The sequence below is a fragment of the Excalfactoria chinensis genome, chromosome 14 (assembly GCF_039878825.1).
Source record: "Excalfactoria chinensis isolate bCotChi1 chromosome 14, bCotChi1.hap2, whole genome shotgun sequence".
Taxonomy (NCBI): Eukaryota; Metazoa; Chordata; class Aves; order Galliformes; family Phasianidae; genus Excalfactoria; species Excalfactoria chinensis.
This window is the reverse complement of record NC_092838.1, coordinates 2,803,185-2,824,353: the sequence shown is the minus strand read 5'-3', so window position 1 is coordinate 2,824,353 and position 21,169 is coordinate 2,803,185. Positions and strand designations below refer to the sequence as shown.

General features: G+C 46.0%; 1 long non-coding RNA gene across 2 annotated transcripts; it reads left to right on the top strand.

Moving 5' to 3' along the window:
• Positions 1 to 3,434: 3,434 nt before the first annotated feature.
• Positions 3,435 to 19,617, top strand: LOC140258790 (uncharacterized). Of its 2 annotated transcripts, none has more exons than XR_011905291.1 (3): positions 3,435 to 3,499; positions 18,232 to 18,341; positions 18,531 to 19,617. It is a non-coding gene; the product is annotated as an uncharacterized lncRNA (long non-coding RNA). The 2 variants fall into 2 exon arrangements; XR_011905292.1 differs by lacking the exon at positions 3,435 to 3,499 and adding an exon at positions 18,074 to 18,153.
• Positions 19,618 to 21,169: the final 1,552 nt, after the last annotated feature.

Here is a 21,169-nt window from a genome sequence, read left to right as displayed (position 1 = left end):
CCCTGGCATAAGTGCCTGCACATCTCACCCAAAACTATTTCAGTGCATGCATGTGGCTTAGCTTTCAAGGAATGGGATCACAGCAGTACTAAAAAGCTTGGGATTTATGGGGTCCTTTTACAAGCCTGAGTGGACTGTGGCTGTAGTGTACCTGTACCCAAGTTCAGTTGTTCTTCTGCCCAGGGATGCTGAGGCTGGCCAAACAGGGAGATGCTTACCTGGCTTGTGTTTATGTAAACACTCTCTGTATCTTTCTATAACATATTTCTATCTCTCTGTCTTTGTAAACTGGGTGCCTTCACAACCAGGTGCCTACCTTGCTCTGAGTGTATTTTCTTGACCTACAGACTTCGCAAATGCGAGAAGCTTAAATTTTTAAGCGTTTGCAACCAGTTTTCCTTCCATCTGCCAGCAACTTGGAGCCAGATGTAACTGGCTCTGAGAGACTGGGGTGTATTTTTCTGTTCAATATTTGAAAAATGGTTTTGTTCAGGTTGCTGATGGCTCTTTGAGCAGAGTAAATATTTGATGGTGGCCAGCGCTGTGAAAACAAGTGCTGGGCTTTAGTTGTGAGAAAATAATTTTATTAAAAGCATGCAAGCTATTAGCGTATTAACTGCCTGCTGGGGGTGTGTTTGGTAATGCTCAAAAAAGACCAATGACAAAGGTAAGAAAAATAGCGGTTTGTAGAGACCTGAGTTGCCTAGCAATTACTATGAATCTTCCATGTTGAATGCCAAGGGCCAGTGCCAGTTGCCTGCACACCAGGAATTCTGTTTGCTGGCTCCAGCAGCTCCTTGTTCGTTATCTCATGTAGATGCTGTCCCTGCAGAGGATCTGATGCTTTTTGCCCCACGGGCATCAGAGCTCCTGCATACACCCTGGGGTAGGCACTGAGGAAGCAGGTTTCTATTATCAGGTTATTTTCTTTATGCCCTGAGCCTGAAACAATGTGAGGAGGCTGATCTGGGATTGCTGGCAAGACGTGGAGTGGTGCAGCATTCCTGCGGTGAGGCTCATACACCTCTAATGCCTTTCCCAGCCTCTCTGCAGTCCCATCTGTCTCAAGGTGACTGTGCCAAAACCCTATGGCTATGGCCACCCACGCCTGCAAACAGCCAAGCAAATACAGTGCCAGTGCTCCTTCCCTCCTTTCAGGGTCTGGGAAAGCCCTTCTGGCTATTGCACAGGGTCTGGTCGGAGGTTGTGAATAATATGGTGCTCTTCCCTTAAAAATGGAATTGTTCTCACACAGAGGTGTGCAGCTCCGTTCTGAATGCCTCCTCTGTAATACACTAGATATAGGCTGTCCTTCTCATAGGTTTCACACTTTTAAGCTGTTTGTAGGATTCCTGTGTCTCTTTGTGATGCTCCCTAGTTTGGGAACACTGTACTGTGAGTAAAGATTGTTGGGCTGATATCTTGGGCACCCTTTAGTTCAATTGCTATGATATAATCTGGAAAACACTGAACAATCCATCCTTTTTCCTCTCTGAACTATCTTTTTGTTCTGCAAGTCTTTCTCCTTTACAACTTCAGAACCATTTACTGTAGCTTGGGTTTAATACTGCATTAAAGGAAGTTCAAAGGTGGAGAAAAAGCTAAATGAAACCTAATCCTTTCCTAGCATATATAAATATTTCTAAGTAGCTCAGTATTTGTAGCAAATTGCTTCTCTGGAGACTCTCTCCTGGACCATAACTACATATACATTTCAAAGTCTTTAATATTGACTGAGCACTGGAAGAGGAAATTGATAATGAATGGGGAATATCGTGACAGTGAGACTGAACCTGCATGGATGCTGCCAGCATAAGCCTCTCTAGCCACTGGCCCAGATCCATGGTATATCACAATGAAGGTACCCAGTGTGGCTCACTTCAGGGTGCAGTGACACCGGCACCTGCTTTTGTATCATCTGGCTGGAGTGGATGAAACGTGACCACTGGGGTTGCTTGGACTGATCTAACATGATAGATTGCCTGAGGGTGAGACGGGAGAAAATAGCTTACAAAGGCTTTTTGGTATCTTTGTAATGCGTTCTGCTCTAATGGTTACAGCAGCTGCTTACTTGTAGTGTTACTTCCACATGAAATGGGGACAGTGCTGCTTAGCCCAGGAGAAGATTTGCTCCTCAGCAGAGAGGACTTTGTTAACCTCTGCTTAAGTACTCGCTCCAAATGTTTTGCTCTGGAAAGCAGCAACATTTTGCAGTGGTAGAAGGATTGGTGACATGGATCATCCTGCTGGAGGGAGGATGAGCTACTTGCCAAGGCACAGGGATCAGAACCACGCATCCTGTGGGTGGGGAAGGAGCAGCTGCAGGAGGATGGCACGAGGACAGGGATCTTGGTGATGAGCAGTGCTGCAGCAGGGGAGCTAATGATGCTTCAGAGATTGGTGCATGCTGAACTGAGGTTGAAGCAAAAGAATTGTTCTCAGGAAGGCTTTGTCTGAAAAGTGACAGCAGCTGGAGTCACTCACAGCCCTGCTGAGGAACGAGGATCCAGTATGTCTAACACTGAGCTGTGAAATGCTGACTGGAGCTGACTGTGTGACTGTGCTTTCTTTCCTTCTGGGGCTGCCTCTGACACTTGCTGTCAGGATGCATGAGGGTTTCCAAGCACTGGAGGCATTAGGGGCCTGTGCCAGGAGGGCTGAGATCCTCCTGATGCAGAACTGGCTGAGTGGTGGTCTGCTTTGCTTTCCAGGCAGGAAAATAGCACTGCAAGGACACACTGGGGGGCACAAACCTCTTCACACCCACCGTGCTGAATGCTCTCTGCAAAAATGACTTTGAAAAAAAGCTCTTTGAACCAATTCCATGGAAGCTGCAGAGAACTTCATAATGAAAAAGTCTTTGTTTGCTCTGGAATAACTGAGAGTTTGGGGTGCTATTTTTGCTTGCAGTTTTTTTTTGTGATCAGCTCTCAGCCTCTGTAAATGCCTCTATGGGAGCAATGTGCTTTTTATTTTTTTTACTTCTTTAATTGACATACTTTGTGAAACCACAGTGTGCTGAACACCTTGCCTGTATGCCATAGAAAAACAAAGCAGCAGCCCTAGGCTGGTACGAACACACCTCTCCCACCCATCCCAATGGGAGGTAGTCATCAGTCCCTCCTGCTGATGGAGGTTGTCAGGGTCCTGATTGCTCAGCTCCTGGGGAACCTCCACCAACCTGGGGGGGAAAGCCACAGCTGGACGTGCCTCTGCTTCACCTCTAGCTCCTTTCTCAGGTCTGCTGCTGACATTAGGAAGGACACAATGCTCATTGTCTGAGATGAATGGCTATATCTCATAGCTATCTGTCTGGTAAAAGGCTTGCTTTGCAGAGATGTGAGACATGGCTGTAAGCTGGTCTAACCACTAGCCTTAGTAGTGATTAATCTGTAAGACTGATACATGGTTTTTATTCTTTCCATTTTAGAGTCCTCAGACTACAAAGGAATCTGGAAGGATTTGATAGCTGAGGCTTTTCTTGTCGCAAGAACAAAGGGTAAGTAGCTATCTCTTTCAGCAGCCTAGAGAGGCTTCTAGCCAAGGCTGAGAGATTAAGAGAAGCTACCTGGCAGGCAAGTTGGCTTTTAAAGGGAAAAACAGGCTTTTAAGCTTTTGAGACAAGGGAGAGCTGAGCTGAACACACAGGGAACAGCGAGCGAAGCAGAGGTGTTTTATATGCTCTCCTGGTTGCAAGGGTAATGGAGTAGGAAAGAATTGGCAAAACCCCTTTGTTTTGCTTTTTTGGACCCTTGTAGCATAACAAGTAAATGTTATGTAGTACAGGCATGTTTTAATTGCTCTTGATTGCTTCCGACTCACTTGCTGTCTCAGCTATTTCAGCTGCAATGAGGAGTTTACCTCTCTAAGTGACCTCAGAGTTTCCTCTGCCTCCACCTTCATTAGTGCATAAATATTTCAGAGGTGAGCACAAAGCCCAGGTATCCTACAGCTGCGGGGATGGTTATAAGCTCAGAAGTGCCTGAGTAACTTTTCCATAAGCCCCATTTACTTTGAGCTGTCTGTGTGCTGCAAAGTCACTTGGTGCCCTCAGAGCTCAGCGCAGTGATGTCTGTGCACAAGGTCAGAGGGAGCTGCAGCTCTCAGGGACAGCTGCCTCTGGAGGGAGAAATAGAAGTTGTTCATCTTGAATGTAGCAAATACTCTGTGATTCTGCAAGGTCTGAAGTCCTTATAGGCTGCCTCTGGGATAAAGAGTCCCCTTTCAGGTGTGTGATTGCTATGGGAGCTCCCTGGCTTTGCAGCACTGTCAGTCTACAGCATCTCTAGAGCTGCTGTGTGGTTTGGCCAAACAGGAAAGCTGGCCTTACTTGGGAAATCCTCCTGCCCTCTCTCATTTCACTACATTTCACTAAGTGTTGAAAGCAATGCCCTATGCAGAATGCCCATGTCCCCAAGCTGATAGGATCGTAAGCTTTGTGGTCTGCTAGGATGCTAGCTTCACAGTGTGTGTGTGTGTGTGGGGGGGGGGGGGTGGTAAATGTATCTTATCTTCTTATCTCTGTCTTGTGCTGCTCCTCGTGATTCTACTATTAATACAAGTGGCACTGAGGATGCTGCAGACCATTCTTTGGCCTTTCTAGGACAGTCTTGATTTGTGACAAAACACTTATTTGCTGCTCACTGGTGTCTAAGAAGACAAGCTGTGCCAAGACCACAGGTACTGGTAACCTTCACTCAGGCTGTAATTGCTTTGTTGAAGCTGTCAAGAACATAGGTTTGAACTTTTTAAAGCGCTGCCATCTGAAGAAAGCAGTCTCCCCTTGTCTCATGCCTTCAGGGCTCAGAGGGAAAGGTTTCCGAACTGGGTACTGGTAGAAGGTGTTGCATCAATTAAAAGCTTGGCTGCCAAAGCAAACAGTGCTTCCAGACCTGCACTTATGTCAGAACACAACTCTTGTCCCTTCTCCTGGAGAAACCAGGCATTGTACTAGTTTGGTATAGGAGCTGCAGCAGCCTGAACCCACAGCTGAGCCCCTTCTTGCTCTTGTTGTGAAGCAGCAGCTCCCTGGGCAGCTGTTGTGAAAACTCCAAAAAGATTGTTTTCCACTGCTCCGCTCAAAGAGGAGAGATTAACTCTTCTATCTAGCTAACTGCAGGGCTCACAAATGGTGGAAGGAAGACTGGAGGCTGCTCACTAGTGGATCTTTAGGAAATGAAGAAATTGGCTCTTGTTATTACATGGCAGCCTTCTGGGGTTTGTGCAAATAGGTCTCCCTCAGCAGCGAGTGCTGCACAGGCTCCTTGTTCTCATGGCCAACTAATTAGACTGCTCCACAAATTACGTTTTCACCAGAACCATTTTTATATTATGTCCAACATGGTTAGTTAGTTTGGGGAGCGCTTATTAGGATTTAAAACAATGAGCTACTAATTATCTCTTGCTCAGGGGCTGAGCTGGGAATGCAACCTTTTGTCTCTCCTCCTAAATGAGGAAGCCGAGGAGCCATGCAGGGAGCTGTGCTTCCTGCAAAGCCTCCTTACTCCCTCTTGGGACATCAGCATTCATGCCTTGCTGCTTTCCCTTCTGTGCTGAGTAATTGGTGGCTCGGATGCATCTCCCACTGTTTCTTGAAGGAATACATCCGTGTATGCGCTGTTGAAGCAGTTTAGGTGGTTTGAATAGTGCTTCTTTTTGAGCTTTCAGTCATCCTGGTCCATGACTTTTCTTCCAGGTTCAGTTTGGATGTTAGGAAAAGCTTCCCTAAAAGAGCAATCATGCTGGCACTGCTGCCCAGGTGGGGTCACCATCCCTTGAGCTGTTCCAGAACTGTGGAGACATGGTACTGAGGGATGTGGTCAGTGCTTATGGTGGGGTGGGTTGAGGTTGGGCTCAGGGGATCCTGGAGCACAGCAGAGTGAGGAGCTCTCTCCTGGTTGGCTCATTGGGCCTCTGGGGTAACCAAAGGCCTTTGTCAGAACACAGCATGGGCTCCATGCTCCTCTTTGTGCTTTATTCTCCTACAGATGAAGGGACCTCAACCTTATGTTCAGTATTGGCTCTTAACCTCTAATGAGCTGGTCAGAGGCTGAGTTAACACATGTACTGTCTCCTAGGGAGCTGTTCAGTGTGGTTTAAGGCAACTTATCACAGGGCTGTTGGCCTTTCTGGCTTATAAGCTGTTATTAGGGGACAGCAGAGAAAGAAGTCCAAACCTCTGCCATGAAGCGTGTCTAGAGTCAAGCCCTGCAGGGCTGCCTGAGTCCCCCCAGCAGTGCAGCTTGTGACCTTCTACTGATGTCTTTTTGTGGGCAGTGGCCTGTAAATGCTATGCTTTAAACCCCTGGCTCCTGCGGTAAAACTACAAACAGTGAGTGGTTTTGTGTTCCTTCCTCTCAGATTGTGGTCTTCACAGTCAGTTATGCGAAGAAAATTCTGAAACAGTGAACTCTCTTAAATAGGAGAGATGGATGGAGGCTCATGACTGGGGAAAGTAGGGACCACATCACTCATGAGGAAACCAAACTTTATATGCCAGCAGGCTCATCCTGCCTGCTGTATTTGTGTCCATTCCAGGGTGTTTTTAGGCTAAGTAGCATCTTTCAGAGCAATTTTCAAAGCCACAGACTATGAGCTGTTAGAAACCCTGACAACACAGCTGAAGGTACATCATGCCCTATGGGTCTGAGTATGTGAACTGCCTTGATAATTGGGCTTGTTCCTAAGTTTGAGTCAGTTTAATATTAAACTTATTCAAATAGTGAGGTCTCTGCCAGTGAAATGGATTTACATGTCATTTTGTTCTGCCAGCCCAGAATCCCCAGGGATGCTCTTGTAGTCATGTTCCCCCTTTGCCACAGCTTTTCCCATTGTAAACAGCAGCCTTAAGTCAACAGCTTTGATTTAGGGCTGGGCATGGCCAATACTGCTTGGTCCCGTGCTGTCACATACGAGAGCATTGAATGCTGACCTTGTACAGCATGACAGCAGCATGGAGCAAACCTTTGCCCCTTGTTTGTTTTAGGAGGAATTGGAGCTTCTCTTGAAGCCCCAAATTCACCATAGGGACCATCTCATCCACGAGATGCTCCAGCTGGAGTCAAGACCAGAGCATTACTCATCCTTAGCCCTGTGAAATTGGAGCAGTTGGGAAATTTCAGCCAGATTGATGTCTTTATTTATGCTGAGTGGTACTTTATACCAGCCTGCTGAAGCAAATCACCATGATTAAATGTCAGAAGCTGGTTTCTTGTAACCTTTGGTGGGAAAACTTTCCTGTCTGGAGGAGTATTTCAAGGATGAAATACTCTCTCTGGTGCAGCGTGTGAGTTTAAACCCTCTTGAAATAAAATGCCCTCTGAACAGGGTTTAAATACAAGCGAGGTGACACACAGACAAGTGCGTGTCTCTTGTCTAAGAATAACCTCATGTAAGATGGGCAGCTAAGCTGCTTTCATGCTGAAAAGCCTTCCTCCATTCCCAATGGGATGGCTAGAAGCATCTCTGATGGTGATCTTCAAAAGGAACCAACTCTGTGGTTTGTTCTTGGTTGTCCTTGTTGTCCAGAGCAGTTCAGGTCCCTGGTTCTACAGACTTCATCAAGCCATGTCTAAGAAGCCACTGCTTGGAGCCTCACCAGTACAGCAGAAGTTGCTGTAAATGTATGATGTACCCCCTAGGATCACAATGGAGTAATTACAAGGATGAAACCATTTCTGTGCTGCTTTGTGGATACACATCTGCATCCACATCAAAGGCAATGACACGTCCTGTGCTGTGAGTCTCTCTGAAGCATCTATGGGACCATTTGTGATACCTGGGTCACAACTTGGACCCCTGTTTGCATTGCCCTTGGCTGTGCTGTGTGCTAAAGGGCACGCTGTTATTAGGATCTGTTGGGAAGTGTTATTAATGAAGTGTCCCTTCATTTCAACTCTGGGCCACATAAGAAATGTTGAATTGTGAGGTATTGCTTTGGACTGCCATCTTTTTTTTTTCCTCTGTCTTGTTTTTAATCTTAGATGTTAGGACTTGGTGATGCTTCCTCTACCAACCTCTTCCCTAATGCTGTACGAATGTTCTCTTAAGTCAGCCAGAAATCTCTTTTGTCATTTAACTCTGTGATTGACTGCTAATAAGTTACGATTCCCTGATAACTGGAAATTGTAAATCCAGCTTCTCTCATCCCTCATGCAATCTTCCAGGAATTGAAATCCATATCCTCAAGTACCATAAATTTCCTCTCCTCCATTAGCTCGAAGTAGGAAACACACACAGTCCAGTTCCTTACCTGTTCTCTGGATCTAAGGGACAAAAGGACTCAAAAGACTGTCTTTTCTTTGCAGGTCACACTTAAAATAGCCTTCCTGGTCTCTCCAGGAGATTAATACTTAGAGAGGCACAGAAGTATTGCTGCCTTCCAACAAATCACAAAGACATGACAGGAGTTGTCTAACGGGGACATCTTATTTATGGGATTAATGACACATTTGAAGCCAGTTGCCTCATCTGGCAAGGACTGTCTTAACAGAGGATCCAGTGGGCAGCTTACAAAGCCCCCTCAAAGCTGCCATGGTTGCAGGAAACAATTACTTTAGGTAGGTCAAAAGTAGGAAGCAAGCTGTCAGTGACAGTGATCAATAGTTAAATATCATTACTGGAGGACAAGTGCAGATCAGATGGTGCCGGGCTGTTTCCAAGTGCAAGGGTTGGCTAGGGAAGAAAAGGCAGCCAAAAAAACAGTGATAAACTGTTGTGGGAAGCATCCATATCAATGATCAGCTCATCTTTAGGCATGTGCTCGTGTCCCCCTGCTCCTTCCTCTCCCAGGCAATAAGGATGTGGGGAGAACTCCCTGGGTGCTGCAGGGCTGGGTTGTTCTCGTGGCACATCTCCTTGTGCCTGCTGCCTTTACAGGTGGAGATCAGGGAGATTTCTGAGTCTGGCAGTGAAGGTTTAACTCATCCCTCATCTGCAGGGTTCATCAGTGAATTTAACCAGAAGCCAAACAAGGCAAGAAGGCAATTAAGCTATTGATTCAAGATGCTGTTGGGAAGAAGCCTGCAGTCAGGCTGTGCTAATAAAGCTACATGGACTGATAAGTTGCTGTCTGTAGTTTTGGTTTAGGCAGGAGCTTGATGGTTTCTGTTATTCAAGTCAACTTGCTTTTGGAGCATTTCATTGGGAGAATCTGGAGTGTGGAGTTGATCAGCTTGTTGGCACTGGGATTTGTGTGGGGATGCCTGGAATCACCAGGGTAGTCACTATCAGGGGCTGTGTGTGTTCAAGCAGCTGCTAAAACATTGGGATCCCAGCACTGTGCAGCCATTAACCACTCCCAGTCCTGGTCCTTTCATGCAGATTTATACTGAAATGCAACTTTCTGAAGCTGAGCTCTTCATCTGGACTCCATAAAATCCTTTCGTATGTATTGTGATAGCTAAAGAGCAAGCGTGAGTGTCTCTGGATTGGGGCTACTGGTAAAGTCTTGGTGTGGGGCTTTGTTCCGTATGGGGCTGGAGGGGATTTCTTCTAACAGTAATGAGGATTTTCTCTGGGGTGGAAACTCTGATGTTCAACCGATGCCAATGAATAAGTCGTCAGAAGTTTAACACAGCAGATTGCTTTTTTTTTCTCTCCCCAGTGTTCACATGGGTGTACTACACAGCACTGTAAAGTAAATCCCTGGGCTGCTCCAACTAACATGCTCCAGTTTCATTGGCATTTGGCCTACTATTTCAGAAAGGAAAATGTCACTTCTGACCTAAATAAGATTTTGCTTCTAAGAGGCTCTGGGGTGAAAACCTGCTTCCAGTTGAAACCTAGAGGCTGTGCTTGAGTGGATTAGAGTGGAGTCAGCTCCATGTTTTCAGTGCGACTCTGAGCCAATTAAAGGTAATAAGCTTCTTAAGGTAGTGTAATCAGTAATGAAGGGTATGGCTCCAAGTTTCAGATCTGTTCTTAACGAGCCCATAGAAATCTGGATGCATCAGGGAACTTCCTTTGTCTGGACTGGGATGTGAGAAGGCTTTTTTTTCCTGGCTTTTCCCATTCAAGACAGTCAGAGAGTAGATGCTGCTTCTCAACTGAAGGCAGAACCCCAAAATCTGAAAGGTGTAGAATAAGATGTGAGATTGGTCAGAAAACTAAACTTGGGGAGATAGAAGGAAGAACCTGTCTAATCCTTCCAAGTAAGCGTGAGAAGAAACACTCATCTTTATATGACATAAATGTCTTTTAATGGACTATCTGTTTAAGACAAATAACTTAATATGTTTGATATGAGGATTCATTTCAGAAATGTGCTGGTGCTGATGAGGACAGAGGTTGGATCTGGATGCTGGGGTCAGCCTTTGTCAGGCTGAGCTGGGGGCTTGGATATCAAATATGAGCCTTAACTGCTGCATAAATTCAGGGTGGACAGGAAAAACACTGAGGACCAGGAGGAATTGTTTAGATGTGGCTTGTGGGGTGGGTAAGCTTTGGGAGTGTTGGATGCCTCTCTTATTAACCTTGGGTTGTAAAGTTGTGTTCTGGGGAAGGAGTGGTATCCCCCTTTACCTGAAAGCCAGCTCTTCAGTTGTGGGTGACAAAAAGAATGGAGATAATGAGTGCTTTTGGTGATTTGAAAGGAAAGAAACCCAACCAAAATCTAATAAAATGGACCTCTTTTTGAGTATAGGTATCCAAAGGAATGGGAAGTAAAAAGGGGTGGTGGTGGGGCAGACCCTAACTTAAAAGTGTGTGGGGCTTCTCTGCACCTGTAATCCTGCTGCTGCCTTTCTCATACTGGGGCATGAGATCCCCAACGCCCCGAGCGAGCTGCTTTGTAGAGTGGTAGGGCATGAAGTATGGAAAGGAGGGAAAAAAATGAGATTGACTTGGGGAGAGAAAGTGTGACAGCTCATCTCCAAATGTGACAGAAAGGGGCCAGGCACATATAGCCACATTTATTTCAACCCTTTCACTGGCTGAAATGAGAAGGGTTTCTCCTGAATGTGCTGCATTTCCTTTTTCTTTTTTAACCTACCCTATGAATAAGGCTTTGGCCATTTTAAAAGCTGGCATGCTAATAAAAGACTATTAAATCCTGCCACTTCCTTTATGGAGCAGGAATAAGTCAAGACAGACATGACCAATGAGAGGGAAAGAAGGCTCCAAATGTGATGGTTTATTAAGCATTTCACCCTTGGTGTATTTCATATGTATGAGGCTACTGTCACTGTCCTACTAATGCTCCCTCAGATCACAGTGACAATGGAAAGGAGCCCTAAAGTGGAGCAGAGCACATCCCATGTGAGTGGCATTGCCAGGGATGCTTCTGGCCACAGCAATGTGAAGGGAAGGACTGGGGAGCTCCCAGCCCATAGCAAACAGCACAAAGTTTGTGTTAGTTTGGATAAGTGGGTCTGATGCTGCATCTCCTCTGTGCTCTGATCACCTGAAAAAGAAATGATTTTTGGCCAGGACCAGAAGCCTTTCTATATGTGCATAAGCACAGTATGTGTCAGAAGCTGGGGCCAGCCTGCAGGTCTCTCACCCTATTTCGTTAGGGTCAGGAAACAATTTTGCCTTATTGTGACCCTCTCTTGCTCCCACTGCTATCCCACACTTATCTGTAAGCAGACATTTTTTCCTTTGCTGCTGGCACAACGCAGATATTTCCTGCCAGCCTTGGCCAAGCGATAATGCTGACCAGAAGAGGAGGCAGACAAAGATCTGGCTAACAAAGATAAATTTAAATTAAATTATGCTGGACTGTCCTGCCACAACACCAAAAATACCTCCCTGAACTCAGCCTTGCAGATTATTGGGAATAAACACAAGGTTGCCCAGAGCTGGTAACCCCATTGAAAAGGTTTCATGACCCCATTTCAGGTTGAAAACCCTAGTCTGAGAAATGCTGAGCCCTCAGAAAGAAGAAAAAGCAAACTTGCTTATAGTGGGCTGAAGTGAAGCTTTGCTTAGGAAGATGGAGGCCCAGAGCTTTTCTCTGATGTTACATTAACATAGTCTGGATGAATGAAGCCAATTGCCTCCATTGCTTGCTGCATATTGTGGATGTTCTGCAAAGAAATGTGAGATTTGACCTCTGGAGGTCCTGATGATTCAGATGTGATCTGGCTTCATCCTCCTTAATAAAGACCTCATGGAAGAGGTTGGGAAGTAGCCCATCCAATCTCGAGGTCTCTGTCAGTGTGTCATGATTGGAAAAGCAAATCTAAGTGTGGAAATGTTCCATGCCATCAATGGGAGGATGCTCTTAGGGACAGCAGGAGTTCCTTTTGCTCTCATTTCCTGCCTTGCTGTCTCCATCACTTCTCTCTTCAGCTTTCAGATACCGGGTTCAGCTGGTGCAGAGTGGTATCTCGAGGTGGCTGCTCTCCTTCCTATCCCTGCATCATCATCTTCAGTCATCTGAAGCCTTTTTAATAGACGTGGCTGAATTATTCATCATGCACAAATTAGCTGATGGGCACTGTCCTTCTGTGAGTGTTTATCATGCTATTTTTTTTCTTCCACATGGGCCATTAACTGGTTAGAGATTTTGATCAAAACGTGGCATTTTCCATCTACTTGCTCAGACTATTTTTCCCAAGGTAGATGTTGGCCACGGTGATTTGTTTGGGGAGTTTCCTCTTTACCGTGGGGCACTTTTTACTCTCAGTGGCTTCATGGCATATAGCAAGTGCTCTCCTTGTGGGTTTCAAGCAGGAATAGGCATTGCAGATTGAAGGATTTCTTGCCTTTTCCTTCTGAGAATGAAGTGTTGCAAACGTGCAGGGTGTAGCTGTGGGGACAGGAACTTTACCTGCATGTGGCCCTGTGCAGGACCTTGTCTTTTCTCTTGGGGTTCCTTATGCATTGCTGGTGTGAAACAGAAACTTGTTCATTCCATAGTTCTAAATGTATCAGATTCAAACAGCCAATAGGGAAACCTTAAAAGAACAGTGTGTACATCTTTGCTCTTTCTTATCCCTAAATATTCAAAATTCTCTTGAAAATGTAGTTCCCAGATGTTGTCATTGCTCCCTTCCATCCCTTCATGTTATCTCACCTGATTTGCCCATCTGGGGACTCTGCCCACATGTCTGCAGTTCCTCCCACCCTCCTGTGCTGTTTGGAGGTGTCCCTGCAAAACCTCCCCAAAGGCTGCTGTTGTACTTGTATCTGATGGCATAGTTGCTAGTGCTTTAAAGGTGCTCTAGTTTGGGACTTTTGCTTATAATCACAGAATCACTGTTTGCAGAAGCTGCTGAGCACCCATTGCTCCCCTAGTGCTTTGCAGGGCTTAGTTCCCAGCATACATGCACAGTGTTGCTTCCAGCCCCAGCATCTCCTCCTCTCACTCTGCCATGGAGCTCTTGGGTTAATTTTTCTGCCTTCTTTTGTTGGTGATATTTTATTTCCACTAAATTAGCTTGTTGTTGCACTGCCCGTACTCGCTAAAGGTCACAAAGTAAATACTGTGCCACTGTCTCATGTATTAAAGCTGCTTCCTACATTAGCTTTTCATGTGTTTTCGGACTGTTAGAACTATCTCCTTGCTCTTTGCTTTCGGTGATCAAAGCATCATTTATGCAGTAATCACATGCAGAATATGCTTCATCTCCCCCAGCAGCTCCTGTGATGCTGCTCCCGGAGAATGTTTCCTTCTCTCCAGTTTCTCTGGTGAATCAGCTCAGGAGGGAAATGGTTAAATGTTTTATAAGGGGGGGGGGGGGAATAGTAAAATGGGCCTTATTTGTTCTGTAATGAGACTCCTGGTACCAAGTTGAACAGTTACTGGCTGTCAGTGAGCCCAGCCAAATTGTCTTATACACCGTTCTAGAAGGCTGAAAGGTCATAAAAAGGATTTAGCACTATCGCAGGAGACAGCTTTGTTTAAACAGTGTCATTAGTCTCTTCGTAGATCTTTTTATAGTGCTTTCTGCCTTGTTTTGTTGCTTTCTTTCTCTCTCCCCCCCACCCCCCCTCCATTTTCAGTGTGGAAGTCAATGCGTTCTCCTTAAAGCCACCTGGTGCTGGGGTGGGCTGAGTCCTGCATGAGGTGGGGTCTTGAGGGGAGAGGAACAGGGAAAATGGGCTGTAAGGAACTGGAGGTGATGGGATGGAGAGACCATTGGGGTCACATGCATTTTCCTCATCTATAGTGGCAAGAATGGTGCTACGAGGAGCAGGAAGCATAGGGGTGGCTAGAGAGAACTCAACGATGTGAAAACAATTCAGGTTTGAAACAGGCCTTGGTGTAGGAAGTGGGAGAGCCTCTGCGCATAGGCCCTGAAAGGGCAGGAGATGGCCAAAAGAATTAATAAATCTGTTGGCAAAGTCTTTTCACAGATCTGCCATTCAGGAGTGGTTCCTATAACCGTAGAATGGCAAACAGAGTACTCTCTATGAAAGGAGGAGGAAAAGCAATCCAGGCAGCGAGTGGCTTTTCACAGTCTGCAAAGCTTTAGACAAATTGTGAAGGAAAGAATAATGGGATGAAAATAGGACCGGGTCCAATCCAGTCTTACAAAAGCACATTGAACCTGCATGACTTGATATTTTTTGTTGGTAGGAGAACTGGTTCCCTCCACAAAAGAAAAATGCATTTCTTCTTTGGCTGGCTTTTGGTTAAGTAATATTTTGGGGATGTTTCAGTGGATGAAAAGAAGTGAATCATCTGTGCTAAAAGACAATGCTGGTGCATGAACAAATATTAATATATAATAAAAACTTGAAAAACAACCTGAGAAATTAGCAGTTGGAAGAGAGGCTTTTGCTGGGTTTGAGGAGAGCTGAATGATGCTGTGGTCATAGCAAATGCTGGAGCAGCAGCAGCAGCAGCATGAGGTTGCCCTGTCCCCATAGCACCACGTATGCAAGGTCCAGACTGAAAGGGCTGAAGAAGGAGGGGTTAGCAGGATTAGTGATGCAAAACTTGCTGAATTTGCCTGGGTTTTCATGCAAACCAAATCTAAGCACCCAATAATTCATATTGCACAGCTAAGGTGGTGAGCACGGCTGATGTGACCTTGGTGGAACCCAGCTGATGTGCCATCCTTCACCAGCATTGCCTGTGGAGACACAACACAGCCATGAGTACTTTCTTCTAATCTGTGCTTTGCATTAACAAATGGAAGGGACCAATAAGGATCATTGAGTCCACTTTGGGAACTTCTGTAGTTCTGTTCCCATTTATCTCTGGGTTGCAGTTGTGTTAGGAGAGTGGTTGGTTGGCAAGAGCTGATGCTGCACTGCAGGGATGCTGGGGCTCCAGCAGGAACCATTCTGGTCCGGAGAGCATGAGAAAGGCAAAGTGTGCAGCAGGAAATTCCCTTTGCTGTTGCTCCTCTTTCTCTCATATCACATCTGATCATCCTTCTGCAAAAAAATAGGAGGGAAGACCCGGGTCCCTCCTGCCCTTCCCTGTGGGGTTTTGCTGCGGTTCTGGAAAGAGAGGCCACCAGCAGAGGGCACACAATATATGGAGATGGAGATCCGGTGGAGTCCTGCGAGCAGCGGCCTTTGGGCACTGCACGGCACATGCTGATCCTTTTTTACTCCAAAGGGAGACATCAAGGCATGGAGTGAAGTGGTGCCTCCAAAGTTGGAGACTCTTGGAGCACAGTGTGTGTCCTGCTATGCAGAGCTGTGATATTCATTGCTCTACACGAGGAAGCTTTGATTTGGTTTCACTTCTTTCCCTCAGACTCTATTTTTTTGTGTGTGTGTGTTTGGGGGTTCTTTTGTTTTCCTCCTTCTGCCTGACTGAGACACTGAGGATCCATACTGAGGCATTTAAAGTCCAAAAGTCCCAAATCCAGCATGGCTGGTCTGGATGCTCATTGCCTGGTGCGGGGCTGGCTCCAATCAAAAGCACTTCAACCTTTGTGAATGGAAATTTCTTCGAGGTCCTTTAGATTTCCGAGTATCAAGACATCAGCTGCAAATGTTGTTTGAAAATGCTTAGCAAGGTGGAGTCCATTGGCATCAATCAGTCACCGAAGATGAACCAGCTTGGTATCTTGCTCTTCTTTCATATTCCTTTCCAGCAAAGCTCTGGAGGTGTCATTAGGAGCAGTGAGCTCTTTGGGGACTGTCTAACGGCTGCTGAGCAGGTCAATTCTGCATCATTAATTTGCTTCTCAGCTTCTATCCCTGCCACAAACTGAGGGCGGTGAGTGGCTGCTTAGCATCCTGGTATGACCCCCAAAAAGCCCTGCACCAAGGCAGGATGGTGCCCCCACATAGAGGGATGTGCTCAGCATCATGTTGCCTGTGTGAATGGAAAGGTCTGTGTTGACTGATGAGCCGAGTGCCCACCTCCTGGCCCAGCAGCAGCTCTCCAGAGATGGGACCTGCTTCTTACCAGCTGCTTTGTGGCACTGGGGCTGGATACAACAAGGCAGAAGTGCAAGGAGAGGAGGGAGGAGCAGCAGCAGTGGCCTGTGTACCATGTACAGAGCCCGAAACACAGCACAAATGAATGCGTGGTGGGCTCTGAGCCCTGTATCCTCCATCTGTGGTCAGTTCAGGAATTTGGGAGCATCAAAGTGGTTGTGTTGGGCAGCTTTAGTGCAATAAACCGTCGCCGTTATTAATGTTCTTTTGTCTATTTATCCCCCCAGAATTTCTCAGTGGGGCCTGGTTTTCCTTCTTGTCCTACCACAGCCCCTCTGCATCATTGAAAAGAACCATCCTAGTAAATAATCTCAGAAAATAACCCTGAAAATTGCACCTCGGCCATAAAATGGAGGGCTGAAAACATCCCCAGGAGCTCCTCATACATGTCACCTGAAAATAATAATTCTAATTAGCTTCTATGCCTGCCCTTGGGTTCAGGCTAATAAATCCTAATGAACAATAGCTGATTGAAGTATATTCTTCTGAGTTATTTAAGACAGCGAGTGTGCTTCATTCCAAGGGAACAGTTAACAGCACTGGTGGGTCACAGGCACATCCCTTTGCAATGAGCGAGGTTGAAGGAGCAGAGCAGTGGTGTTTTCCATGAGGCCTTGGGGATGTTGAATGCTGACTTGTACACCAGCAGGGAAGCCTTAACTAATAGAAACATCTCTGCAAAAGAGCATTTGTAAGGCAGGCTGGCTACTGAGTGATGTGACTGCTTAAAGCAGCAGTGAGGATAAGGTGACTTGGACTCAGTCTCCTGCTAGCGGATCAGTTTCAGGCTTGAGACCATGGCCATGATGTCCCTGTTTTTTGCCCTCTGCGGATGCAGCCTAAGAGAGAAGAAACTGTTGTACCCTGATTGGTGAAATTGGAATGAGCTACAGACTGGGGCAGGATAAAAGATGGCTTTATTCCTATGAATTACCCAGGTGGCAACAAATGTGAAAGCAAATCTTGCTGCATCTCGGCTGCTTAGCAAGCATCCTTCTTCCCCCTTATAAAATGTGCTGCCACTCTTCTCCTATAAATCATCACCTCTTTTCAATGCTCAGCTTTTCAAGTAAACTGGATATCCCTTAACAGGTGAAATACTGTTGGTAAATACCTGCTTTTCCAAAAGCAGCATTTCCTTCCCTCCTCCCCATACGATGGCTGGACCAGTTCCCGCTAAAGAAAAGCAGGTGGGGAGGTGACTATACTGGGAGCACACAGCACAAAGCTGTGCAATAGGTCATTAAGGTTAACAGCATCCCTCAGACACCTGCAGCACACTGGGGTGGCTGCCCACAGAGGAGTGCCCAAGCAGAAGCCAGTTGCAGTCCCTCAGCACAGCAATTGTGTTATTCAGAAACAGTTTTTCTGTGTGCTTGATGTCTGTTTAGCTGCGTCCACCGAGCTGTTCTTTGTCCTGCAGATGCATTTAACCTATTGCTTCTAGCTTGTTTGCACTTTTATTTACTTGTCTGTCTCTCTAGGTCTATAAATAAGAACGTTTTCACATACGGAGCTAATAGAAGGGCAAAGGTGGGATGGAGTAGGACTTCTTGCATTCATTTACTTTTAGTTTGCAGAAGACTTGTGTTCTTGCTCAGTTATTGATGCAGCCTGAGCTGCCTGGCTCCCATTCAATCTAGCAAGAGCCTTACTTCTATAAGCATGTGCTGTCTCTTTAGGCTTGTGTACCTGCTACTGTTGGAAAGCTACAGCATGCAGAAAAAAAAGATGATGGAAAAGGCCAGTGTGCCACTGATCTATACATGCTGCCATACAGGCTGCCACAGCGTTGCCCCATAGGTGAGACCCTGGAGCATTTTGCTATATTCACTTCTAAATTACCCAGCAAAAACATTGTATACCTTCCTTCCCTTTCAGGATTACCTTAAATAATTCCTGTTCACTTTGGTACTGCTAGCCATAAAGCAAAGAGGCAGCTGCAGAGATTTCAGCTGGAAGTTGCACCTACAGACCTGCTTGTGGCACAGGTATGAGCCAGCCCTGGTGACAGCAGCGTGATGGGACTACATGCAATGTGTTTGCAATGTATGATTCCCATCCAGCCTTGTAGCAGAGTCCTCCAGCAGCTGCCTGGGAAACCTTGTAGCAGAACTGACTTTGACCCTGCCTTGTGTTTATTCCCAGCAACTACTGCTCAGATTTTCTATGTCTTGCAGGCCTTGGAGAAGGTGATGAGCAGAGGGTGCCCTCCACCAGGACAGCAAGCCCTGCATCCTCTGGGTGTCCATCTATCCATCCTGCACAGCTCTGCGGTGCTATTGCAGGGCAGGAGCAGACCAGGTGTCCCAGACAAGGTTTGCAAACCAGGACGTGACTGCACCCATCCTGTGCCCGGCACGTGCAGCTGTTCAGTGTCTACGGTGTGGGATTAAAATAGCCAGCATGCTCCTCGTGTCCCACAGCTCTTTGCTTTGCAGAGCTGGAGCCCTGCAACAGCCCTCTCCCACAGCCCCACCAAGGGACACCCCTGGGCCAAGGGCACTGCGTGGTGAAGGCATGCACTTGTATGGGGCCTGCAGAGCTCTGGGCTGTGCCCTTGGGGACTGGCTGCATGGACTTATTTCAGTTTTTGGAGACAGGAGTTAGCAGAGTTTCATGGGAACGCTTTATACTTTCACTGTGCATTTGGTTCAGTATTTTCTAATGGTTCTAAATCAGTTACTCATTTAACCCGGGCTGAGTAAAGAGACTTTGATAGGCTGAAATTTTGGCCTCGGAGCAATAAAGTCTTTCTAAATACTGCAGAAGCCGAAATATTTATTTTTGGCTTTGTTCACTGTCTGAAGTGATGAAAGGATTCTTTCAGGCAGCTGTTCTCTGCGTCTTGTAAAGTCAGCTGCCCCACAAAGAGGGAGAAAAAGATGCTCCCCTGACCTTCTGACACTACTCTGTGAGTCTCATGCTTCATATAGAGCCTCTTCTGCTGACCTCCCTGGAGCCAGAGACCACTTGGATGTCACCATCTTGGGCTGTCACTTCCAATGAGGGAGAAGCTCATTTTGTCATTAAGGCATAGGGAAGCCTGGATTTGCTCCTCTGTCACAGGCTTCTTGTGCAAAGCCAGATAGACTGTCTGGGTAAGACACTGTCTAAGGTTGTTAATGGTTTTGTTCTCCTGATTTCAGCTTTGGAGGCGGTCTGAGGAACACAGGCCTTTCAGTGTTAGGGATGGCATGGACAGCTCTTGGACTGTGATCACAGAATCAGTAAGGCTGGAAAAGCTCTCTAATATCACAAGTCCAAACCCACCCCATCCCTCTGTGCCCACTGCCCATGTCTCCGCAGTTCTGGAACACCTTCAAGGATGGTGACCCCACTACTCCCTGGGCAGCACTGCCAGAGCCTAACTGCTTTTCCAGAGGAGAAATGTCTCCATATATCCCACTTGAGCCTCCCCCAGCATTACTTGAAGCTATTGTCTCTTGTCCTATCTCTCCCACATTCCATAGGTGCCATGTATGGAATTAAGGCAAAGGATAACAGGAGCTGGCAGAAGGGCTCGTATGCAGGGACTGTGCAGCACTGGACCTTGGTGGCTGTGGAAGGAGAGGAGTGGTACTGGCCCCATTGCAGGTGGGTTCATGGGATGCTGAGCACTATGCAGGTACTCTTGAGGATGAACACCCATTGCAGACTACAGGTGTTTGGGCTCTGATTAAAGACTGTAAAGCCATGGCTGCTGCCTCACCAGGCAGGGTGGCAATGCAATAAATCAAGATAAAATCAGTGGAGCATTAAACAAGCCATGAGTGATTTACAATAAATTGTGTAAAGAACATTATAGGAGTTTCATAGCACAAGGAAATTACAGCTAGATCAGGGTGAGGCACTGCTTAGTTCTAGTTTCCTCTTGCATTTAGTTTCATTCAGTTGTAGCCCCGTGTGGGCATTGCTTGTACTACCTGCATGCGTCCCAGATCCTGAGCACTTTGCTGCTCGATAGCTGAACCCACACAGCACTGCAGTGTTTTGCCTCTTTGGTTATACTTCCTTACCTTGTGTTTGCTGCCCAACAGTTGTCTTTGAGGGCTGGAAGAGAAATGTCAAACCACTTAGTGTGTGTAAAAGGCATCTGCTTACTTCCCCTCAGTGGATGCGTAACATTCCCAAATTAAATTATTGCTCATGCAAAGCATCTTCTAATATATTCAGCCCATACATATTCTGTATATATCCCCGTGTACATTAAGTCCTCTAATATATTCATCTCCTCAGCATCATCAGCTTGGGTAATTCATTTAAACTATTAGCAGCTATTTAAAAGACTTTTCCCCCCCATAAGATTTGGTTCTTAGTGCAAGAAAGGTCATTTTGTCCAGTAAATTAGCGAGTCTGTACCATCAGCACTTTGCCTCAGTGATTTCAAGTATTCTGTCACACCATAAATACATTTACCAACAACAAAATCAATTAGAATAATTTTAACTCTGATGGGGCCTGACCTACAGTGAAGTCATTTAAATGAACAAATTCATTTTAATTCATTTTAAATCTACTCAGGTACTTCTTTGGTTAAATTGCGCTTTATTTGCCTTTAATTTTCTGTTGTCTTCTGCATAGAAGAATAAATTGTCAGCGAGAAATCAGACTGTTGCAGCCTTTGAGGTTTTAGATCTGCACCAAAAGTGTTTTTGATACTGGCAACAAGCTGAAAAGTCATTATTTTTGTCTTGTCTTGCCCACCTAATAAACAAGTAAGAATGTAGCAGGCAGCTGTAAAAGCAAAGCTCCTCTCATTCTCACTGCGTAAGGCTACAGAGTCATCAGTGACGTTAAGGGATATGAAACTCCAGCT